Below are 14,990 nucleotides of genomic sequence, written 5' to 3' on the forward strand. Positions count from 1 at the left end.
ATATATTTTTAATTTATTTTTAGAAGTTAATAATATTAGTTACGTGATTTATAAAACTTAACAAATCATTATATATATATGTATATTATATATCATTTTAAAATATTTATATATTATTTTTTAATAATCTCGTAATTAAATATTTGAAATAATATTTATTAAACAAAGAGCAATTAATAATTTAAATTTGAGAAAAACTAAGTTGGGTTGGGCTGTGTTTTTATGAATAGTGAAGTGGGGTTGGGCTGATAGTGAAATGGGATGGGCTGTGATTAAAATTGTGGGCGGGAGTTCAATTTTTGGACAAGCGGGGAGTTGAAATTGGTTATAGGCGGTTTTCAGACAAATTTCACAAAACGGAAACAGAAATTTCATAAATTTCACTCAGCAAAATCGCCCTCTCTCACAAATCGAACTCTCTCACAAATCTCGCACTCTCTCACAAATCTTAAAATACTTAAAATTGGAGTTCATCTCTGGCTTCAATTGGAGTTCGATATTACGGCATGGATTTGGGCTTTGTCGGGGTTTGATTACTAGGGTTCCAGTTTGGGGATTCTACAATTGGGGTTTCGATTGATTTTAACTACTGCTTCTTATTTCATCAGGTATTATTCATAAATCGAGCTTTTATTTTTATTTCAAATTAGGGTTTTGAGTTGTGTTTATTGAATCAGAAGTGTGTGTATTCAAGTATGTTTATGTGTATGTTATGTGCATTAAAGTATGCATGCTCCTCTCTCTCTCTCTCTCTCTCTCTCTCCACTTCCCCTCTCTCTGTATAAATGTCTACATTTATATTAGTTTGCATATACGAATAGTAAATACTCTTGTAAATGTCTGCATTTATATTAGTTTGCATGTATGAATATTATTTATATTAGTGAGCTCCGAGGCTATGTTTTTAGTAAATACTCTTGTAATCATCACACAATTACATTTTATCTTTATACGACCTGCCGACCTTTAATAACCTGCAATCTGCGAAATATAACTTGGTAAATGTCTTGATGTATTGCACATCATTGATGCACGTTATTGAATATCGATATAAAAAAACTGTAGTGATGGAAGGTGGATTGAACTTCCAAAGTTCAGCGAAGGATATATCAGAGGGATAAGGTCTTTTTTACGGAATGCATTTTCTAGATACTTTGTAGGTGATGAAATCACATGCCCCTGCAAAAACTTTGATAATCACAGGTGGCAGTGTGAAGATGTGATTTTTGATCATCTCATCTACAGTGGTTCATCTCCACAATTAGTGATCTGGATTTGTGAGATTTCCAATACAGAAAATATAAATATGGAGTTTGATGAGGGCATATATTTCGGAGATAATTTAGGTGAAATGTTGCACCGTATGCACAACTGTCAAGACACGGGTAGGGGTTCTGGTAAACCAAGTAAAACAGCTAGGAATTTTTATCGCCTTATTGAAGATGAAAAGCAGCCTCAATATCAAGGTTGCACAAAATTCTAACGACTAGGTTTTATCATTAGGCTTTATACCCTGAAATGTATACACGGGATTACCGAGTCTGTATTCACTGATTTATTATAGCTGATTAAAGAGGCCTTTTCGGAAGCACACATCCCTCTTTCATTTAAGGCCGCGAAAAATGTCATTAAAGACTTAGGCCTAGATTACCAAAAAAATACACGCGTGTCCCAACAATTGCATGTTGTTTCGGGGAGAAAATGAGAAGGAAGAAGTCTGCAAAGCTTGCAATGCCTCTAGGTGGATTGTAGTGGGAAACAAAGATACAAGTGACGGCATTCTGGAGCAGTTGATGCACAAAGTTCCGGCAAAAGTAATACGTTACTTTCCACTTAAGCCGAGGCTCCAAAGGTTATTTATGTGCAAGGAATATGCAGAACTTATGACTTGGCATTCCTCGCGATGGTAAAAAGATGGCAACCTGAGGCATCCGGCAGATGCCGAGGCCTGGAAGACGATGGATGCCAAATTCCCTCATTTTGCGTTATACGATAGAAATGTCAGATTAGGTCTAGCATCTGATGGGTTCAGTCCATATCGTACAATGAGTACAACTCATAGTACGTGGCCGATTGTGTTAGTGAATTATATTCTCCCACCTTGGTTACGCATGAAGCAGGAAAACTTGTTACTCTCAATGATTATCTCCGGTCTAGAATCTCCAAAAAACAGTTTGATGTTTTTATGCAGCCCCTTATCGCTGAGTTGAAATATTTATGGGATAAAGGCATAGAAACTTATAATGCTTTAGCTGAAGAAAATTTTAATCTACGTGCAAGTATTCTATGGACCGTTAGCGATTTTCTGGGGTACGCAATACTACGAGACTTCTTCTTCGTATTTAAAACATTGTGAGAAAGTCTGGTACATGAACCATAGGAAATTTTTAGACATGAACCACATGTTGAGGTTTAATAAAAAAAGGTTCAATGGTGAAATAGAAATGGGAATGAGTCCGTCAATTTTGTCGGGGCTAGAGGTTGAAGAATTATTAACCGGTTGTCAGAACCAGTTCGGGCCTGCTAAACACAAGAGAAAGGGCATGAAGAAGAAAGGGGAAAACTGATTCTTCTTTCAAAAAAAATCAATTTTTTTATTTACAATATTGGAGTCAGAACTTGCATCAACATAACCTTGATGTTATGCACATAGAAAAAAACCTATGTGATAGTATACTTGGTACTTTGCTAAATATGGGTGGGAAATCGAAAGACCATTTAAATGCTTGGTTTGATCTTCAAGAAATGGGAATCAGGAACGACCTACATCCAGTTTTAACAAATGATGGGAAAGCGTACGAAATAAGGGCTGCTATATTTGATATGATGAATAAGGAAAAAGAAACTTTTTGTGCAGTGTTGGAGAATGATAAAATGCCATATGGTTCTGCATCTAATATTAGACGGTATGTACATACGAAGGAGAGAAAAATCACGGGGTATAAAAGCCATGACATACATTTCATTCTTCACTACTTATTGCAATTTACTGTAAAGAGAACACTGAAACCTGAGGTTACGTTTCCAATGATAAGATTAAGTGCATTTTTAATAAGCCTTTGGGCCAAAGTTATCGATTTGGCCGACTTAAAGAGACTGCAAGAGGAAATTATAGAAATCATGTGTAGTTTTGAGATGATATATATACAAGCTTTCTTCAACATAATGGTGCACCTACCCGTACATTTATGCAAGGAAATTGAGTATGGTGGACCAGTGCATCTCCGGTGCATGTGGTCCATTGAGTGATATCTAGGTAAGTTAAAAATGTATGTGTGAAATAGGAGTAGACCAGAGGCTTCCATTACTGAAGGTTATCTCACAGAAGAATGCATAATTTTCTGTTCAAGATTCTTAAATAATGATGGAGCTGGGAAAATAGGCAAGTATTCTGCTAAATCTGAAATATATCCACAAAATGTGGAATATCCAATCGGTTTAAGAAGGAATAAAGATGGGAAATCCATTACTCTAAAAGATTCGCAATGGATGGAATGTCATCGCTATGTTCTTTTCAACTGTGCTAACAAGGAAGTAGAAAGCTTACATGAGTAAGTTTTTTAAGTTCTTTTTTTCCAATTAGTATTAAAGAATTAGGATCTTTCCATTATGATTTTATTAACTAGGTCATTATTGTAGGGAACATCGAGCTTTAATTGAAGGCCAAACTATACCTAAAAGATTTAAAAGGGAGAGAGTTCATACTGATGATTTTTATAAGTGGCTGCAAGAACAAATTGGAAAAAAGGAATTTGTTTTGCCAGAATTACAAGTTCTTTCAATGGGCCAGATGCAAATGAAAGCCCGTAGATTGTTCGTGCGGGCGTTGAAGTTAGTGATGTTCATTGGTGCAGAGATGATGCCCCAATAATAGAGATCCCAGTTACCGAAGAGGAAGAAAATGCTTCTAAGAAGGAGAATCCATAATATTGAATTATCATGCTAGTATTTAGCTTATTTCTTTGTAACGTCATGATTTGATCTTTGAACCTTCTTTTTATGCTTAAATTGTAATCACAGTACTAATGCTTCGGTGTTTTTGATTTAAGTGGTTGTTTTCTTATAGGGCCTGTTTAAGTTGTGATTTTCCATTAGTTGATTAGTGCCTGTGTAAGTTGAATTTTAGATAAAAATGGGTATTTTTGTCGAATTTTAATTTCAGTTAATTAGTTGTAATTTTCCATTAGTTAATTAGTGCCTGTGTAAGTTGCATTTTAGATAAAAATGGGTATTTTTGTCGAATTTTAATTTCAGTTGATTAGTTGCATTTTTCCATTAGTTAATTAGTGGTTGTTTAAGTTGCATTTTAGAAAAAATGGGTATTTTGTTGAATTTTAATTTCAGTTAACTAGTTGCATTTTTCCATTAGTTAACTAGTGGTTGTTTAAGCGTTTGTTTTCTTATAAGTGGCAGAATATTAATATCACTGGGCTTGCGTATCTAATATTTTCTATGATTTTTTTTCAGGATGGAAGATGATTCATTCCATGTCAGGATTTACCACAAGGATCAATTTCAGAATAATAGCTATGTTGGAGGGGACCTGGCTATTTTTAAGTATGTTGAGCGTGATGGTGGTCTTACACGGTACTAATGGAGTGTGTTAAGGATGACCTTGGATACTCGGAAATCGGAGGAATATATACAAACAAAGAAGGGTGGAAATTATGTGGAAAAGATGCAGACCTTAATGAATATGATAAAGGAGTAGAAAATCTGGGCTACCATGATTTTTATGTTGACAATGTGGTCGATAATAAGATCCAGCCTTTGAAACCGATGCAGCCACATGTGGTGATGCGACCTAGGCCAAATCTATCTGCAGGTATTGTAATTTCCATTTGCTCAATTTTCACTGCTCGAATCCACCATATATATCACTTGCTTTTAGTTTTGATGACTACTTTATTACAGCTAAAAATGCAGGGAAACGGATGTTTGTGACCACTCACCAACTCCAACTGCAACAAAAAAAGAAACAAGCTGATGTGCGCAATAGTCCTCGGAAGTCAGCACGGCTTAACAATCCACAAGATGTCAACAGTCCTCTTAGGTCTACACGGCTAATGAACAACCCCAAAAAGTGAACACAGTTGAATAATCAAGAGGTTAACAATCATTCAAAATCAGCTGGTCAGGAGGTTCATGATGCAACTACCAAAATTGCAAGTGTGAAGAGGAAATTGGATTTAAAAAATACACAGAATGAAGATGAAAAAATGGGGGAAAATGAAATTGAAGTAAGGCTTCATTATGTTCAGTTTTTTTTCTAAAGTAGAGTATATTGTCATGCAATTTTAAAATTTGAATCATGTTTTATCTGCAGGACCTACCTCCACCAGCCCCCCTTATAGGGTATGAAAAAGAGCGAGCCATTAATATCATGAAAAATAATATGAGGTTGAAGTAGTTAAGCTTTCCTAAACTAGTGGAAGGTGTTAGATCTGAGATGAAAGGAAAAGGTTAAGGAAAAGACGTTATATAAGAGAAAGGCTCTGAATATGATCTTGGGGATCGTGAAGCAAAGGAAAGTAAAGAAGCTGAAAATGGAGAGAAAAAAAGATAGGTGTGTCATGTCTACTACTGGTTCATTTTAATTGGATATTAATTATGCCTGTAAATATAATTTTATTGCATTATTTTTTTTACACTATAGAGAAGTAAAAACGAGCGGAATAGGAATCCTCTTGGTGGTAGACCAACAACCCATTCGCGGGTGAATGGTACAACTGCCACAGAGAAAGATGCATCAACTGAGGCACCACATGCTTCAGTTCTGGTGGAGCCTGCTACATAAATCTAGTTTCCACAAAATGAGGGGGTAGGAACAATGGCGGCTCATGTAGCTATGCAGAAGCGTCAAGAGAAACAAAATACTAAGAAAACTGTAGAAATTGGTAGTGGAAGTGGAATCGCAAATAAGCGAGTTGATGCAAATGATGCATTTCCTGATCTTGGAGAAGAATCCGAACAAGGTTAGCATCTTTCGTTTCGCAATTATCGTTCTTTCTAGTGTGTACTTGAATTATGTATGAAATGATTTGGTATTAATTGTCTATCTTTCATACGTATACTTGACAATTATAGTTGAAGTATCTAAAAAATGGGCCAACAATTATAAATAAAGTCCATACAAGGCCCTTTGACAAAAGAATTGTCCTCGATATGAATAAGGAATTTTAACCTATATCTGACAGTGACAAAGTTGTGTCTGAATTTGGTTAATTTCTTGGGACATTGAAGAAGTGTGTGCCACTTACCTATAAATCTTGGAAAGATGTTCCTGAAAATTTAAAGACCACTTTGCTGAATTATGTCAAGGTATTCTAAACTGCAATTTTTTCAATTTACTTGCTTATATTAAAATGTTGATCATAGTAGAAATTTGCAGGTGTAAAATGTTGGTCATAGTAGGAAAATTGTATTTAATTGATTTTTCTCAATTTCCTTGCTTCTGAACTGAAATTTAAATAATTAATTTATGATTTGTATATAAGCAACGATACATATTTCCTGATGAGTTGGAAGCCTGGGTGTTGAAGTCAAATAATGCTGATTGGAAGGGGTACAAGAGTCATACCAAGACGAAACATTTTACTGCATATGACACCGATGAGGAGAGGTTAGAAAACAGGCCTGCTGAAATTCCCCTCGAGGAATTCAAACTGTTGTTGCAGTATTGGGGATATCAAGAAATTCAGGTATACCTTTATATAGCCCAATATCGTCTCTTCTGTATATTTAGTTACACTGAAATATTTTCATCATTTTTTCTCTAGACTATGGCCCAGAAAAATGCTAAGAATCGGCATACATATGTGGACACACACACACTGCCGGTACTAAATTATTTTCATAACTTCGACATAAGATGGTATGTTCTTGACAGTTCTCAAAGGAAAATTTGAATTATTTTTACTTGCCCTATTTACTGTTCTGACAAGAGATATTTGATTTAATGGCATATATTGGATCACTATTTAATGAAAAAGACAGTGTTGAAATTTTAGTCTACAATTTTCATTTCTAAATTTCTTTATCTAAAGAAATTTAGATAAAGGGTTTTTAGATAAATGTCTTTTTTATTTCATTTCTTTCTTTAAAAAGTCAATATTGGTTTGAGTAATTTTAATGGATTTAAATTTGCATCTAGGTCAAGGATTCAGACGCAGCAGTTTTTGTTAAGACTCGAAAAAGAAAAGCCGGTCGCAAGTATAAAACTGATGGCAGAGTAACTAACTTCATAATTGTAAGTATTCTTAATTTTGTTCATCACCTGCTAGTCTTAAATATGGATTACAAATATTTGGATTGACTTGTTTCTAGCTTTATTTGGTAGGAAAAAATTGAAAATGTCTTGGGAAGTGATATATCAGGACCAACTGATGGTGTGAATGAGCTTTTGTTGGATGTAAAAGGACATGGTCCTTCTTGGCTTGTAGGGAGATCTGTCGAGCCTGTCAAAGGTTCTAGCCCGACAAAGTCACAAATCAATGACTTGACTAGAAAAGATTCGGGAAGAAGTTACTGCAGAAATGGAAGAAAAGATGAAGCAGGAAAAAGAAGAAGTTGATGCAAAGATGAACAAGATGCAGGAGAACTTCAACTGGCGCTGAGAAAACTAGGTGAAGCAAACCCTATCCTCAATGTCAATATGGCAGGGCTATGCGCCACAATTTCAAGTGACCATGATGATGGAACTCCTGTTACCATGGTCACTCCTATTACTGGAGGTGGTTCTACCTAGTCAGAAGCGTTCTAACAGCATTCTCGTTCTACTTTGTTTTCTCAGTACTACTATGTTTAGATTTTGAATTGTAACTCTAACTTGTTTAAACTTCCGCTTTTATTTTATGGTTGGTAGACAATTAGTGGTATAAGGATGGTAGTATGGTGATGGTGAAGGTTGTGGTAGTAAGGGGAAACTGTTGGTAGTATGGTGAAGGTAGTGGCAGTATGGTGATGGTTAGTGGACTGATGTTTATGGTTTGTGGCTTGTGGATTGTGTTGGTTTAAGACAATAGTCTTATTTATGGGCATGTTAATTTACAAATAGTTCCTAGCATTTTTTTATAAAAGCTTGCTAATAATCTCTAAAAACATTGCTAAAAACACTAAAAGCGTTGCAAAAAACACTAAAAAGCGTTGCAAAAAACACTAAAAAGCGTTGCAAAAAACACTAAAATGCATTGCAAAAAATACCAAAAAGCGTTGCAAAAAGGTTGCATCGATACCCCACATGTGGGCCCCATTTTGGGGCCCAAAAATATTATACTGATAGCCCAAACCCTACCGTAACACTTTTGAAGACCTATTGCAACCCCATTGGTGTTGCAATAGCACGTTTCTGTAACGGATAAACAATGGTTGCAATAGGTAGTCACCGAGGTTGCAAAAAACTCTATGGTAAAGCCTTAAATTGCAACCCCGAAAAAGAGTCGCCATAACCTCTTTTTGGGCTTTAGCAACGCTTTTTAGGCCTTTAGTTACGGTTTCTTGGGGTTGCGGAATCGAATCTATGGCGTCGTCTAAAGAAAAATTCAAAAGGAAATTTGTTGGTAGGTATGATAGCCCATGATGAAAGAAAATAAAATACACTGTTTATCTACGTTTAAACAAAATTTTATAATTAATCTGGACTAATATAATAAATAAATAACTAAATATAGTTAATTGAATTAGCTACATCGGTTTAAAAATGATAATAAAAACAATTGATGCGGTTAAAAAAATTTATCGTTGAACCGAACTAAAATAAAATTAAAATTAAAAGATAATTCGTTGGTTGAAATAATGACATCGGGCTACAAAAAATATTATAACTCAATATTTTCAACGATCTAAGTAATTCTAAACTAAAAATATTCTAACTGAAACACATGACCTATTTAAATGAGCCGGTATATATTTTTTAGAATGTATTTATTAGATTAGTTTATGAGCTTACACTACAAGAAATTTGCAATTATACAACGTTGAATTGATTTTGCATAAAAAACAGTTGTGTGAAGTCCGGAAAAAACAACGGATATCCATCTTTTTTAAACTATTCTACAAGTTATATCCTCTCATCGAGTCAGACAACAGTTTTTTAAATACAGTGTTGTTGTAGATCTTTAACACAACGATTGCAAACCGTTGTTACTATGTTAACGTATAGGGATATAAGACAACGGTTTTGACAGTACATTGTGTAATTGAGACAAAGGTTTTTCAGAACGGTTGTCCTTTAAACCATCAAATAACAGAATGAAACAGTTGTCCGAGGAATTCCAATGGTTACCACATATTGAGGTGGCAACATGTGATATGTGGTAAATCATTCACAAGGATTGTTGAGGTGGCGAAATGAGAGCCTTTTATTGATATGAGATTTGATATCAGTCATTAGATCGAAAAATAGCTGAATTCCTATACAACGGTTTTATGTTAAAACAAAAGTATTGTCTTAAAAACCTTCATACAACGGAATAAAACAATTGTGTGAAATAGTTATTTTATAATTTCAACGGGCACCACCTGATGAGGTGGCACCCCATGATAGGTTGTAATCATTTTACACGGATTGCTGAAATGTTTGAATGACAGCCCCTGATTGAATAGAGATTAGATATTAGCCGTTAGATTGAAAAAAGCTGATATGCTTACACAATGATTTTATTATTAAAAAAGCGTTGTCTTAGTTTAGCTTTACATAATGGTGTTTCAAGGAAACCATTGTAAAAGTATTACTGTATAAATGAGATTCCCGGTTTATAAGATTAAATTTCTAAAATGATTTTTTCGAAGATCCAACCGTACGAACGTTAATATATGTCAATTTTAGTCATATAAAAAAATTATTAAAAAATTTGAAATCCATCTTGCATGTCAGGATTAGAAAAATCCAGTAAAAGTACCACTCCCGATAGCGAGACTCGTTCCCGATTTACAAGATTAATTTTTAAAATGAATTTTTCGATGATCCAAAGGTACGGATGTTAAGATATATCAATTTTAGTCATATGAAAAAATTATTAAAAAATTTGAAATCCATCTTACATGTCAGGATTAGAAAAATCCAGTAAAAGTACCACTCCCGACAGCGAGACTCGTTCCCCATTTACAAGATTAATTTTTAAAATGATTTTTTCGATGATCCAAAGGTACGAATGTTAAGATATATCAATTTTAGTCATATGAAAAAATTATTAAAAAATTTGAAATTCATCTTACATGTCAAGATTAGAAATATCCAGTAAAAGTACCCCTCCAGACAACGAGACTCGTTCCGATTTACAAGATTATTTTTTAATATGATTTTTTCGACGATCCAACTGTACAGATGTTAAGATATATCAATTTTAGTCATATGAAAAAATTATTAACAAATTTGAAATTCATCTTGCACGTTAGGATTAGAAAAATCCAGTAAAAGTACCACTCCCGACAACGAGATTCGTTCCTCCTTTACAAGATTAATTTTTAAAATGATTTTTTCGACGATCCAACCGTACGGATGTTAAGATATATTAATTCTATTCATAAGAAAAAAATATTAAAAAATCTAAAATTCATCTTGCATATCAGGATTTTAAAAATCCAGCAAAAGTACCCCTCCCAAGACTTGTTCACAATGCCTCAACTTTGATAGGTAACTTGTTCTTGGGCATCCGGACTAGTGTTGGTTGGACACTGTCATCTTTCTCCAGAGCTGTCCACCTGCAGGCAAGGAAACAATTTTATAATAGAACTAAAATTCACTCCTTGTAAGCTTCTTTACATGTATAATTTTAGGAGCCTAAACCCTTTTAACAAAAGAGTTGTTTCAATAATAATTTGATGCTTGACAAAATCTATAATTCCATTTTCATGCTGACCAGTTTAAATTGTATTGCTATGAGGTCTCATCTTCTAGTTAATTGATACATTGTCATTTATTCCTTCAGTAGTCTTACTTGTATCTGCAAACAAGATGGTGAACAAATATACAAAGCTCCAGCTTTGCAAGGTTGATTCCTGGGCACATCCGAGGTCCGCTTCCAAATCCAAGGTAGCCAAAAGGCTTTATGGGTGCCTGCAATTGGTTATAAACATTGAAACTAATAAACGTACAGAAGTTATACGACTAAAGTCAAGTAATCTGAAAGTCCTGAGCAGCTTTTCTTGAATACCAAGGTAAAATTGTTGCCATACGAAGAGTTTCACTAATAACCTGATATTTGGAAGAATTAACAATATTAATGTAGCTAAATATTACAGAAATCTTAACACCAAAACTAAATATTACAGTTTTGGTTCTTACTTTTGTTGTGTAAGGCATGTTTGTGACTTCTGACCATGTGAGGCTTTATCCTGTTTTTCTGTTATCCAGAATTTCCGTGTGTTCTTTCTGAAAAATCAATATAAAATTTGTCATTTCGAGTAGTAATAATCTGATATTTTTGGTTATGCATAGAACACTGATTACCCTGAGACGTTCCAAAACATCTGGATTTTCTGCAATAAATTTAATGAGCCATGTCAGTGCTGCAGTGGTGGTATCATGTCCAGCGACGAGCAATGTTAGGATGTTGTCCTATAACTGTTTATCCGTCACTTTATCATCTTGATCTTCTCCCCAATCATTTTTAGTATGTTTCTGTATCAGTGACTCCAGGAAGTCCTGGTGTTCACTTTTTCCTGATCTTCTTTTGGAAATAATTGAATCAAACATGGCATACATCCTATCGCGTGCCTGAAAAAGAAAAGATATATCAATACATACCTTTATGATTTGTTTATTTTTAATTTAGTCAGACACAAAGTTTTGTTCTGTTCATCTTTAAGCATACCTTAATACCTCGATCATAAGCAGTCCAGGAAGCTTGAGTGGCAAGGATGCAAATGAGGAAGAAATTGATTTAAAATTAGTTCGGAATTTGTCTTGCTCTGTACCAGTAGGTTCCAAGCTCATAATCATGTTTCCTATCACCTTTAATGTGAACTGCAGAACAGGAAAATTACGATTTATCTCAAAAGGTTACTTATGACGTAGAACCTGTTAAAATAACAAAAACATGATGAACGAGCTTAACTACAGAAGCCTCTTCAAGAACCAAAACCTCCCGGTCTAGCCACTGGTCTAATGTTTCAGCAGCCAAAGTATTTATAAATTGAATGTATTTTTTGAGGCTATCAAATGAGAGAGGCTCAGCAATCAATCTGCGAAGCCGCTTATGTTCTTCACCAGACTGTTGGAGCAAGCTTGTCGAACCAAGTACCTGTTTTCCAGTGTAAAAGAGGTTTAAGGTAACCAAACCATCTTTCCCTGTCAACAAAATCTTGCCTGCGTCTCTCCCGGTCATGAAAATTGTATATTTACCTAGTACATAGCTCTTGAACACCTTGCCATACCTAACACAAAAGGTTAGATAAAAGATTATTAGTGTTGGCCTATATACTGCCATGTATCTTGATAAATGTTGAAGTACCTTTTTTTGTCTATTTTTGATGAAACTGTAAATCCCCTGAGGACTCAAAACCTCTGACAGAAATGATGAACTTTCACCAACAACAGGCCAACCCAGGTTACCAGGAATTCCTTCCAACTCCTTTGGAGCAGCCCATGCAAATTTCCATAATGCAACAAAAAACACAAGGAACAACACGAGAGCGATGACCATGCTTATTGTTCTCTATTTGGAATTACAAGTGCCAACAACTAGACTGTTGAACCTTTCATCATGAGCGCCCAATGTGCCTCCTGCATCCTTCCATTAGCATTTCTAGTACCTCTATACTCTTCCAGAACTGCTCCTCTTTCTTTCTCCAAATCATCTGATGATACCCGAATCTGTACTAGGCATAAGGTTGAACCTATAAAGATATATGATAAAATCTCAAATTATATAAAAAACCAAAATGTCACTATTACCTCTGAACTGAATTCAGCCAGTATAGATATAGCCTGAGGTAAAACTTCAGGCTTGTCAACCAGAACAAACAATTCATAAACAGTTTCATCAGAAGATGTCACTGCATTTTGACAAGCCCCAAATTCTGCACCAACACTTTCAAGAAACTTTATAATATCATGATTCGTGTACTTGTTAGTTGCACTGAAAGCAAGATGCTCAACAATGTGCGCAACTCCGCGCTCTTCCTCCTCTTCCAACACCGAGCTGCCATATAAACTTGTCCAATTATAAAAACAACCCAAATAAACTGTGTATGCAGGAACTATAACAAACAAGTAAACACTTTTCACTACAACTCCCTTGATTATACCCAAGATTTCATCTACAATCAAAGTACCTTAAATATAAACCAAAGATTACCTTAAATAATAGTTGTATCATATAGAAAAACAAAATTAAAAAATTAATAAATGAAAGATAAATCCAAGTAAACGAAAATAACATGCTAATTATTACCCAAACCATATTCCTTATAACCAACAAAGAGTATTAAAATTAAAAACCCCAATTTAAAAAATTAGGGTTTCGATTTTAAAAATCCCCAATTTAAGAAATTAGGGTTTTGATTTTAAAAAACCTAACTGGTAAAGCAGAGAACACCATAATAGTATTCATGTAAAGGAGACACCAAGAGATTGTTAGCAGACCGGTGAAGGTGATTGTGATGGTGAACCCATCGGACCTGGTGGAGATGGTGGTTACTAAAATAGCAGAGCTGGTGGCGGTGGCCATTAGAGTAGCGAAGGTTGTAGTGGTGAGAGACGAGTGAGAAAGAGAGACAGAGAGAGAGAGAGAGAGAGATTCAGTGGGAGTTGAGAGACGAGAGAGGGATTTGTGAGAGATTTTTTTTTGTTTTTAGTTTCTCTGGACAGGGGGAATAATTGGCAATCAAACGAGGGAAAGTTTTGTAAAATTTCACTAAGGGGGGAAACAAATTGAAGTGGCCCGCGCTGATTTATTTTAGAGAACTTTAGACATCGGTTATTAAATAATCGATGTCTTCAAATAACAAAGACATCAGAAAAAAGGGGTGATGTTATTAGCTCTTTTAACATCAGTGGCATCCACAACCGATATCTAATGTGTGATATCTATTCAACTTTTTCTTGTAGTGCCATGACAACGATTAGTACGTGATCGAACATATCGTCATCATGGGTTCCAATGAAAATATGATAATAAATAAATTAAGAATACTACGAGATAATATAAAAGTACTAGGGGTTAGAACAAATAAAAAACAAGCATCCAAAAGAATCGCCTAAATCGAAGAATATAAAAGAATGAACTAATTCTTCTTCTCCTTAGCCATCTCGTGTGCTCTAGGTCTTCTTAATGCTCTCCCTGACTTCCTTCTTTTTTAAAAACATTTTCTTATCTTTATATATAAGCCCCTGGATCACCTGGACTCTCCAAATCTTCAAATTATAACAGAATCGGGATGTTGCAGCTTTGCACTAACGCAGTCGTGAAACACTGGGGCGCGGGCGTACTGACCTACTGGACTAAGTGGCGCGGGTGCGCCTGACCAAGCACAGGCGCGCTGTCCTTCTGTTCTTTTTCTGCAGTTTCTTCTTTTGGCACTCCATTCTTCGTGCGATCTTCCGCAACTCCATCCTTTCCACCTCCTGAGTGGTGCCCCGCAACGACTTAACAAAAAAACACATAAAAAAACCAAATACTTGAGTCCAAAACACCAACCGATATGAAGCATTTCAAGTGCATATAAATTCCACTTTTCAGAGTTCCAAGGGAATAAAATTTTTGTTATCTCTCCTTATATTTGCAAAACTCTTTCATTATACTGTTCTTGAATTCAGTTCCACTATCACTTCTAATGATATTCACTATGTATGTTGAACTTTTTTCCAGTTCTTTCACATGATCAAGAAGAATGGATGGAGATTCATTTTTGGTGTGAAGAAAATACACCCATGTGTATCTTATATATTCATCAACAATTACAAGTGCATACCTCTTCTTGGCAATTGACATTACATTGAATGGACCAAATAGATCAATATGAAGTAAATGATATGGTTCAAGAATAGA

The 14,990-nt window shown here is 35.0% G+C and overlaps 1 pseudogene; it reads right to left on the reverse strand.

The window, feature by feature from the left end:
* Positions 1–10,610: 10,610 nt before the first annotated feature.
* On the reverse strand, positions 10,611–12,644 carry LOC141705925 (abscisic acid 8'-hydroxylase 3-like; annotated as a pseudogene).
* Between the last annotated feature and the right edge of the window lie 2,346 nt (positions 12,645–14,990).

The sequence above is a fragment of the Apium graveolens genome, chromosome 2 (genome assembly GCF_009905375.1).
Source record: "Apium graveolens cultivar Ventura chromosome 2, ASM990537v1, whole genome shotgun sequence".
Classification (NCBI taxonomy): domain Eukaryota; kingdom Viridiplantae; phylum Streptophyta; class Magnoliopsida; order Apiales; family Apiaceae; genus Apium; species Apium graveolens.